The following is a 10,937-nucleotide window of genomic DNA, read 5'->3' on the forward strand; positions in this document are numbered from 1 at the left end:
AGTGATAATAATAACAACAATTATAATTATTAATAATCACTAACACTTAGTAAAAACACACCATTTTGTATGTTTTTTTATATGACATGGGGCTGAGATTTTGTGTGTGTGTGTGTGTGTGTGTGTGTGTGTGTGTGTGTAAAATTTCCTTATAATAGTAACCCAAGAAATAGATATTCAAAATATACCCATTTCAAAGATTAGGAAAATAAGGCATGTGTTCCATGCTTATAAATTTGGACCTTACAGTGGGATAAAAATAGAAATCTTGAATGTTTGTGCAAGATGAGTGACATAATTTTATCTGTATTTAGCAGGATGATTCTCATGGCACTGAAGTGAAATGCTAAGAGGGAAACACAAAATGGGGACAAAACTCTTCAAGAAATGATTATCTACTGTCTCCATCCCCCACACACATATTCCACCTACACAGAATGATAAACTCTTCTCTAAATATGCTATGATTTTTCAGACTTAAGTGTGTTTGTATCTCTTTTTGAAGTTATGTTCTACCCTACCACTAGTAAATTACAACTCTTTGTTCAAGATCAAGCTCATGTGTTGGTACTTCTATGAAGCAATTACTTCCGTACTATTTGCCTGTGCAAATAGCATGATATGGCAAAAAAAAAACAAAACAAAAACAAAAACAAAAAAAAAAAACTAGTGGGTTGGCAATCAGCCAGATTTTCTCTGCTTTTTATATGTGTGACCTTCAACAAGTTTCTTAAGTGTTTTTGTGGTTGCTTCCTCAGTTGTAAAATGGAAATAATACCCTACCTTGAAGAATTTTTGGGGACATTAGCTATGATCCTTGGCATCTAAGAAGTACTTACATGATGGTACCATTTTATTTGTGTATTTATTTATTAGATTTTATTTATAAATTTTAGAGAAAGAGAACATGAGCAGGGAGGGACAAAGGGAGAGAGAGGGAAAGAACCTTAAGCAGACTCCACAATGAGCATGGAGCATGACCCATGGCTTAATTTCATGACCCTGAGATCATGAGTTGAGCTGAAATCAGAGCCAGAGACCTAAGAGCCGGAGGCACCAGGTACCCCAGTGTTGACACCGTTTATGATTATACTTTTCCAAAGTCACGCAGAATGAATCATTCTCGTTTCCATCTCTTATGGCATATTATTCCTAACCTACATAAATATCTGACACATTAGATTGAGTTATATTAGCTCATGAGCAGGGGCAAAGGCTCATTTTCAATCCCAGCATACAGTACAATGTCTGGCACTGAGAGAGATGACCTCCATAGACTATTGTTGAAATGAATGATGTGGGTCTATCCTGGGGATAGTAATCGAGAGAATGGATAAATATCTGAAAGTTATAAGGGCAGACTTATCGGAGTTGATGAGTATAACACTCATTGCCTAATCAGCAGGAGCAGTCCGACACTCAGAATGAAAATCAAACTGATGAAACACAGTAAGTTTCACTGAACATTACGTTTATTCAGCTTTTAGAAAGAACATGGACGGATTCAATACTGCATATGATTGGAACTATGATCAATGAATTGTGGAATTTTTTCATAAGCTTTACTGAAATTTTATCTACATAGATGACATTGATGAATTTTAAGTGTAAGGTTTTATGACTTTTATGAAAAAAATATTTTTAAACAACTGTCTTTACACATTTAAGATTGTTATATTCTCTTGAATAGTTGACACTTGATCATTATGCGTTGACTCCCTTTACTTCTAGCAATATTTTTTTCCTCTTTTTTTTTAAAAGATATTGTTTATTTGTCAGGGAGAGAGCATGAGTGAGGAGAGGCAGGCCAAGGCAGAGGGAGAAGCAGGCTTCCCACAGAGCAAGGAGCCTGATGGGGACTTGATCCCAGGACACTGGGATCATTACCTGAGCTGAAAGCTGTCACTTAAGTGACTGAGCCACCCAGGCATCCCTCCTAGCAATATTTCTTACTCTGAAATCTGCATATGTTTATCCATCCAGTTTTATTTTGATTACTGCTAATATGGTAAACCTTCAATCCTTTTACTTTTAAACTATTTGAGTCTTCATATTTAGAAGTTAGTTATTTTAGAAAGCTTATGTTTGAATTTTGCTTTTTATATGATCTGATAATCCAGGGCTTTGATTTTGAATATTTATTCTGTATACATTTAATACGATTCTCCATATGATTGGGTTTATATTTACCATTGCGCTATCTTTTCTTATTTGTCTCATCTGTTCTTTTTTCATTTTACTTCTTTTCCAGCTTGCCATCTTTTGGATAAATTGAATATTACTGTATTATTTCATCTCACTTCCTATTATGGCTTATTATCTATACCTCTTTTTTTAATTGCTACAGGATTTATCAATCTCTATTTTAGTATGACAACTTCACACACATAGTGAATAATGTTACATAGTATAGTTCATTTCCTCCCCTTGCTTTTATGCTATTGTTGTCATACATTTTTCTTCATGCTATAGACTCTACAATATGTTGTTGCTATTTTGTTTTAAATAGTCAATTTTCTATTAGATAGACTTTTAAGTAACAAATTTTGTATTCATGTGCATATTTTCTGTTTCAGTTGTTCATTCTTTGTACAAATCCAAGTTTTTATATGGTATTATTTAATTTCTGCTTGGAGGACTTCTTTTAACATTGTTGATCTGCTGGTGATAATTTCTTTTTCATTTTTTGTATGTCTTCATTATTTTTTAAAGTTATTTGAGAGAGCGAGAGAGAGCACAAGCAGGGGGAGCAGCAGTGGGAAGAGAAACAGGATCCCTTCTCAGCAGGGGCCTCAATCCAAGGACGGTGGTATCATGACCTGAGCTGAAGGCAGACGCCCAAACCACTGAGATACCCAGGTGCCCCATATTTCATCATTTTTAAAAGTCTTCTTTGAGTTTACAATTTTAGATTAATAACTATCTTTCAGAATTATAAAGATGGTATCTTATTGTCTTCTAGGATGCATGGTTTCTGATGAGAGGTTTGCTGTCCTATTACCTTCGTTCTTCTGTTCATAATGTCGTTTTTTCCCCCACCCCCTCTGGTTGCTTTAAAATTGACTGTGTCACTTTTTTTTTTTTTTTTTGGTACAGTTTGATTATATTGTGTCTTGGTTTGATTTTCTTCATGTTTTTTCTTCTTGGGGGTTATTACATTTCCTGATATAAATTTTATCAGATTTGGAAAAATTTTGGTTATCATTTCTTCAAATAATTTTTCTGGCTCTCATTCCTCCTCACCATTTTCTGAGACTCCAGTTCTAAGTATTTTAGTCTGCTTGATATTGTCCTACAGTTCACTGATGGTGTCTGTTTTTAAAAGTCTTTTCTTTCTGTAATTCATTTTGTAGTTTCTTTTGCTATGTTTTCAAGTTCACTATTTTTTTTTTCTTCTGCAGAGTCTAACCTACTGGTGATTCATCCAGTGGTTTTTTTTTTTTTTTTTTTTTTAATTTCACCTATGGTATTTTTAATGTCTAAGTGTTTGTTGTGGGTGTTTTTTATTTTTTCCATTTCTCTCCTCATCATGCTCATCCTTCCCTCTATTTTCTTGAAAAATGGATTATATTAATAATAACTGTTTTAACATCTTTGTCTACTAATCTATTATCTGTGCCATTCCCATGTCTTTCTCTTCTCCTAGTTAGGGTGATAGTTTCCTGCTTCTTTGATTATTTAGTAATTTTTGATTGGATGTTAAATATTGTGAATTTTATGCTGGGACTGAATTTTTTAAAAATTTTATCTTATTATTTTATTTTTTTAAAGATTTTATTTATTTATTTGACAAACAGAGGTCACAAGTAGGCAGAGAGGCAGGCAGAGAGAGGGTGGAAAGCAGGATCCCAGCTGAGCAGAGAGCCCGATGCGGGGCTGGATCCCAGGATCCTGGGATCATGACCTGAGCCCAAGGCAGAGCTTTAACCCAGTGGACCAGGCTTTAATCCACTGGATCCATTGGACCTTTGGCTGGGGTCATGATCCTGGGGTCCTGGGATTGAGTCTCATATCAGGCTCCTTGCTCTGCCCGGAGATTGCTTCTCCCTCTACCTCTGCCTGCCGCACCCTCTCTGTGCTCTCTCTCACTCTCTGACAAATAAAATCTTAAAAAAAACCCAAAAAACAAAAACAAAAAACTAAAAATTTGACCCCTGCACTGAGGCAATACCCTTGAAAGAATTCTACTTTTGAGCCTAAAGTGTGCTTTGAGTTCTTCAGGACACATTTTAATCCCATAAAATAATAATAATAAATATGTTGATATTCTGTTTGTTATAGAACTTTATTAAGTCAATATAATTCTACATAAATTGTTTTTCTTTAAAACTGATTAAATGTGCCCTTATGCCTTCATTCCACCATGGAGAAAATTATTTATCAGTTAGTATTGTGTCTCCTTGTCCATACTTCTTTGTAGTGCAAAGGATTTATTCAAGGCAAAACATCCAGGAGTGTTCCTCTGGACTTTGGTTCAAGCTTATTTTCTATAAAAGGAGAAACATTGACATGGTCATTTGAGATGCAACACTGAGTAGCTTTTTTTCTGTTCTGTAGCACAGAAACTATTGCTAAAGTTGATAGTACCAGGGCTTCCTGGTCTTTCCAAGTACAGATTACAGCCATTCTTCCAAAGTCCTCTTACCTTCCTGGAAAGAAAGAGCTGAGAGAAGGAACAAAATTGTTGATCTTGGCAGTGTGTGAAAAATACTGTGACAATTGTTTCCCTTTCCACTTTTCTGTCTCTGTGGTATCTAGCAGGGAACTAGGTGGAGGTGGAGGATTGATCATGAATTCGAAAAGAAGGTACGAAAAAGAGAATAAAAGGTTTAGGAAAGGTGACTATGAAACAGAAAATTTTGGTCTGGGTAGCCAAAATGGTGGAATGGCAATAGGAGCTGGTTCTGGTTCTAGCGCCTTTCTTCTTCTGTATTTTCTTCTTGCTTCTTTTGGATGTTTTCAAACTAATAAGACCATGCAGGACATGGACTATACTGTCTCCTTTTTTTCTAGAGTAAGGGTACAGTTCTAAGGTTACACACACATTAATTAATGGACTCATTTATTAAAGAATGACTACATTTCCAGGATTGGGTGACACACTGAGATCCAGAAATCAAAATATCTATTCTTTCATTTTCAAGAGCTATGGGGATGCCAACAGGTAATAAAAACACAATACATACACCAGATATTATGTATATAAAGAAATAGGGATAGAAAAAGGAGTAAAATACTATCCCTATTCTTACAGGGCTTAAATTCTAAAAGCTAGGATAGACAAAGAAACGAAATTGTATCAGGCAAATTCTACATGCCCTTAGACTTAGGGAAGATGACTCTCTCTCCTTAGCCAAAGTCTGAGAAGACCTCCTTATTACAAACGTATAGAAAAATAAATGTACTGGAGAATATATGAGTATCTCTGCCACATGAGGAGCCAGAGAACTGTGTGGCATCAAATGACCTTTAACATCTTAACATCTTTAACATCTTAAACACCCTAAATACTTACCCTCTTGACTAACAAAGTTTAGATCCAAGGCTGAATGTCCCAAGCACTGGAGAGGCTAATGAGAAATAAAGGTGGCAGTTAGGTCTTTTTCTAGTCTCTTCTGTCCTGGAATACCTATGAGGAGCTGGAGGTGTATTAAAAACAAAAACAAAGGGGCGCCTGGGTGGCTCAGTGGGTTAAAGCCTCTGCCTTCGGCTCAGGTCATGGTCCCAGGGTCCTGGGATCGAGCCCCGCATCGGGCTCTCTGCTTGGCGGGGAGCCTGCTTCCTCCTCTCTCTCTGCCTGCCTCTCTGCCTAGTTGTGATTTCTCTCTGTCAAAGAAATAAAAATTTAAAAAAACAAAAACAAAAACAAAAATAAGGGGTAGCTCAGTAGGTTAAGCGTTTGCCTTCAGCTCAGGTCATGATCCCGGAGTCCCAGGATTGAGCCCCTTGTCTGGCTCCTTGCTCTGTGGGGAGGCTGCCTCTCCCTCTCCCTCTGTCCCTTCCTGTTGTATTCTGTCTCTAGTTCTCTCTCTCTCTCTCTCAAATAAATAAATAAAATCTTTATAAGAAAACAAAACAAAACAAAACCTTTAAAACAACAACAGCAACAAACTCAGAATATTCACAGCCAACTTGACCTAAGAAGCTTGAGTGAAGTCAAGAGGGCCAAGAACCCTTATGACCAATAATTTCCCTTTCCTTTCATTCAGAGATCGGTTAATAGTGATTAATATAGCCTAAGGAATCCATGCACTGTATGTTTTCTCATTTATTCTCAGTGTCTAGATAGTTTATCAAAGGCATCCCATTACAATGTATGAACATGATGTGAAATTCATGATTCATTTCTGAATCTAAGTAATGTTTTAGGAATCTGATTAACAATTCAAGTCACTACTTTAGCAGAGTGAAACTTCCAAATTTAAATTAATAATAAAGTTATCTAAAGATTAATGATTCAAATAATGTCAAGTTTTGCTTGACTGCCTACAGAACACAAATTTTAATTATGAAAACTTAAGAATTAATTTTGCTGAAAAGTTTGTAGCCAGGAAGAATAAATTTTAACCATAAATATAGCATTAATAATAAAGGATGTATGTCTTTATTTTATATACATTCAAATATGGCCTTCATAATAAAACACCCAGATACATGGAATAATTAAATTTAGTCATCTTTGATGTTTTTCTTACTTTCTTCATTTCTTTTTCTTTTTAAAAATTTTTATTCTTTTTTTCTCCTAAGATTTTATTTATTTATTTGAGAAAGAGAGAAAATATACACAAGCGGGGGGAGTGGCATAGGGAGAGGGAGAAGCAGGATCCCCACTGAGCAGGGAGGCAGACATGGGGCTCCATCCTAGGACTCCAGGATTATGATCTGAGCTGAGGGCAGACATGTAACCTACTGAGCTACCTAGGCACCCCTCTTTTACTTACTTTCATCATATAAAATCGATAGCTATAAAAATTTCTAAAATGTTATTGATACATATTTATCAAGGTATATTTGTCAAGATAGGAGGATAAAACTATTCTCTGAAAATTTTGTTAGCTTGTTTAGAAAGTTTTAAACATTTAAACAGAAAAATGTGCATCTCTGAACTCTCCCCCAAGACCTCACAACTGTTAGATATAGGCCTGAGTTCATGGATATTGGGAGTGTGCATTTGGGGAAGGAATTTTGGAAAGACATGCTAAAACAGATGACTGGGAGATGAATTTTGCAAAAAAGTTGAGTATTTTTATAATAACCTAAATTTGTGCTTATTTGATAACCCCTCAGAGGATTTAGTGCTTTTTGGAAACAAAAATTATTTATTTTCTATGTTTTCTACACACAGAATTCATTTTATAGTGCTTGGAATGCAACAGTGCCAAATAAGTTGAAATAAGATGTTCTTGGGAAGGAAGAGAAATGGAGTATAAATGATAAATTTTAATGGTTAAGACCTCAGATTGGCAAAGCCATACCAGGGATGAAATGCATGTTTTTCTTTCAAGTAGAATTTCTTGACCAATGAAAGAATGCTATTTTAACTATGATCAATCTTGATAACACAACACAATGTGGCATTTTAGGAAAAGGAAAAACTTATCATCTTGTCTTCAGTGGGGCCTCAAACTATCCTTGACAGCTTGTGCAATGAGAGATAGGCCTATTTTTTCAATGGTTGAAGACCTAACTGATTCTACTCATTTGTTCTAAGGCAGTTAATTTGGTCTTGTTTCCTGCAAATCTCTTTTCATTATTAAAGTAAAAAACACTAGTTACTTCCTTTGATTGAAGTACTCCAAGGTGTAGGAATTTCAACAGCAGGAAGTTCATTTCTCAACTTCTTATTACTCAAGAGACTTCAAATTCTTCATGCGTTAACAGCAGGACAGCCATTATCATTTCCTGGTGGAAGACTTTTACTGTTAGGACAGAAGTCTGAACTGGTCATCATGTCTTGGGATACATTGTCGGTTGGCTGATCCTCATGGGAAACTTGTCTGAACAATATTGGGTAGGGGGGAATTTGGATTTTAGAGGAAGAATGTGTAGTCAGATGGTCTTGCCAAGTGCATCTTTGGTACTTGACCTTTGGCACAGCTTCTCTTCTACTGGAACTACCACAGGAAATGCTAGTTCCTGGTTTGAATGACATGCTGGACTCGTGGCTCAACAAAACAAGAATCAGCAAAATGAAATCTTGTTGCACAACAGACATTACTTAGAGCATGCAGCATTGGGAACAAAAAATCTATAGGATTCAGCCTGCAATGTCAGATCTGCCAGGCTTGAGTCCACTAAGAGCAGAAATAAAGCAAGAAATGAAATAGTCTGACTTTGGTTGGCTCTAAAGGACAACGGGATGCCAGCTGACTCAAGGTCAGGCCATTTTCCCTCTTCTATTGAAATGGCAGACCCATGACAAATTTATTCAAATACATCATGGCAAATAATTTCTCAAAGACAACTTCTTCATGCCAAATATTTCCTGGTTGTTTTTTTTGTCCCAGACTGTGAATAATAGTAGCTTATTTTAGAGCCTAGCTCTTCCAATTTTCCTCCAAGACAGGGCCAAGTAGTGTTTATTTCTCAGAGAGGCCAAGGCTTTACAAGCAGGCCTGGGAATGAGGGGGTTGGGGGGTAGGGGAGGTGGGGGGGTGAGGCCAAAGGGTGGGGAGAGAACACAGGGCGCTTTCCCTGATATTCTATTTCTTTCTCCCTCTCTTCCTCCCACTTCAGAGTGGTTTGAGTTCACTAAATGGATAGCCGTTGTCATTGAAACCAGAGAACAGAGGTGTCCAGCATTTGAGGGGTAAAACCACTTTGCTTTATTCAATAGCTTACTCAAAAAACTCCTCTTGATGCACAGGATATGCACACTGATGTCCTAGAGTAAAACGTAGTCATAATTTCATTAAAAGTCTGTAGTTGGAGAGTTATCATCCCAAAGGTCCCATAGGAGCTCATCCTTAGTCAGCGAGGGTTTCCCAGTGTCTAAGTGACATTGCTGGGCTCAAATCATTACAAGAGTGGAGTGTTGAATTGTTGACAATTCTGTTAGCCAGTTGTTACTTTTTGGGAACATAAATTTGGCCGTAGTGGAAATTAGCAAATGCTACAAATCTGGGCTTTATTTTTTGAAAGCTGCTTTCAAAACACACCACTACATATAATCCTTCTCTGCTCTGTATAAATGTTCTCTCTTCTTCCCTCCCCCTTTCTATAGCCTCTGCTACCCAGCTGTCCTCTGCTTAGATCTGTTGAACATTTTTCCTCCTTTAGTTGGTTTTCTTTTTCATTCTTGATTTTTCTTGGGCTTCACTATTTAAAGAACTTGCAGACACAGAAGATTTTTAAGAACTCGCTCTCACTGGACTGTTAGAGAAAATGACTCCCCCCCACCCGAGGAGGTGTTTGAGCATATTTAAACACGTATGAGAACTATGTCTTCTACTTTTTAAAAAACAATTTAAAAAATTTATTGGATTATGAACATAATGGCTTTTTTGGGTTTATTTTTGCCTTCATTGAGATATGATTGACAAAACTAAGATTTTTAAAGTGTTCATTATGATGATTTAATATATGTAAGTGTTGTTAAAAATTTTTTCTTCTATCTAGTTAGTTACCATATCCATTACATCATATATTTATCTTTTTCTTCAATTTTGTGAGAGCATGTACATTTTAGTCTCTTAGCAAATTTTAGTTATATAGCACACCCTTATCAACTTCGATCTTTATCGGGTGTGTTAGATTCTCTGGACCTTTTTGTCTTCAAATATTTATCTGGTATAAAACTATTGTTGGGGTGCCTGGGTGGCTGATTTAGTTAAGCATCTGCCTTCAGCTCAGGTCATGATCTCAGGGACCTGGGATTGAGTCCTGCATTTGGCTGCCTGCTCAGCAGGGAGTCTGTTTCTCCCTCTCTATCTACTCTTCCACTCCCCAGCTTGTGCTCTCTTTCTCTCTAGTGTGCTCTATCTCTGTCTCTCTAATTCAAATAACTAAATAAAAAATCTTTTAAAAACACTATTGTTTAGTTATTCTGATTAAGTCGATCTAAGTCTTGCAAAAATGATGCATATTACATGTAAAAAATATGATCAAATTTCTGGAACACCTTAATAATGGTATCTATCATTTAGCTGATTATGTATTTTGTGTTAGACAGTGGCTAAGTGGTTTTCAAAACTTCGCCTTAATTAGCCCTCACCCCTCTCCTCTGCATTCCTTCCATTACCCTTGTTTTATAGGTAAGGAAATGGAGACAGAGAACCACGAGGTCCCGCAGTGAGTAAGCAGTAGCTGTGGTTCAAACCCAGGAGAACTGTCCTTAGTGTGTGCTGCTCTTGAGTGCTGGCTGATGGCCATGACTCCAAGTGAGGGGACAAGGGGTGCTCTGTGGAAGACAGTGAAGGACAATATGTACATGAATCTTAAAAAAAAAAATAAATCATGAATTAGGCAGATCCAGGTTTTGTAGAGCCTGAAGCTCATGCAATTATAGAGATGGTGTAAAAGAGGGAAGACAAATTACAGTGTAAGAATAAACATTTATTCGGGGCATCTGGGTGGCTCAGTGGGTTAAATCCTCTATCTTCGGCTCAGGTCATGATCCCAGGGTCCTGAGATCAAGCCCCACATCAGGCCTTCTGCTCAGCGGGGAGCCTGTTCCCCCCCCCCCCCATCTCTGCCTACTTGTGATCTCTGTCTGTCAAATAAATAAATAAAAACTTAAAAGAAAAGAATAAACATTTATTCTAAATAAGAAAAGTAATCCTACCAAATTATTAACTTATAAAGCTGAAAAATACCACAAAGAGAAAATCCAGTGAAAATAGAATATGCTTGTTAAGTAACTACCAGCAGCATCTCTAAAACACTTTGACTCTACATTTGCGGTTATAATACTTGTCGTATCTTCTTCCTATGACAAG

The sequence above is a fragment of the Meles meles genome, chromosome 2, assembly GCF_922984935.1.
Source record: "Meles meles chromosome 2, mMelMel3.1 paternal haplotype, whole genome shotgun sequence".
NCBI lineage: Eukaryota > Metazoa > Chordata > Mammalia > Carnivora > Mustelidae > Meles > Meles meles.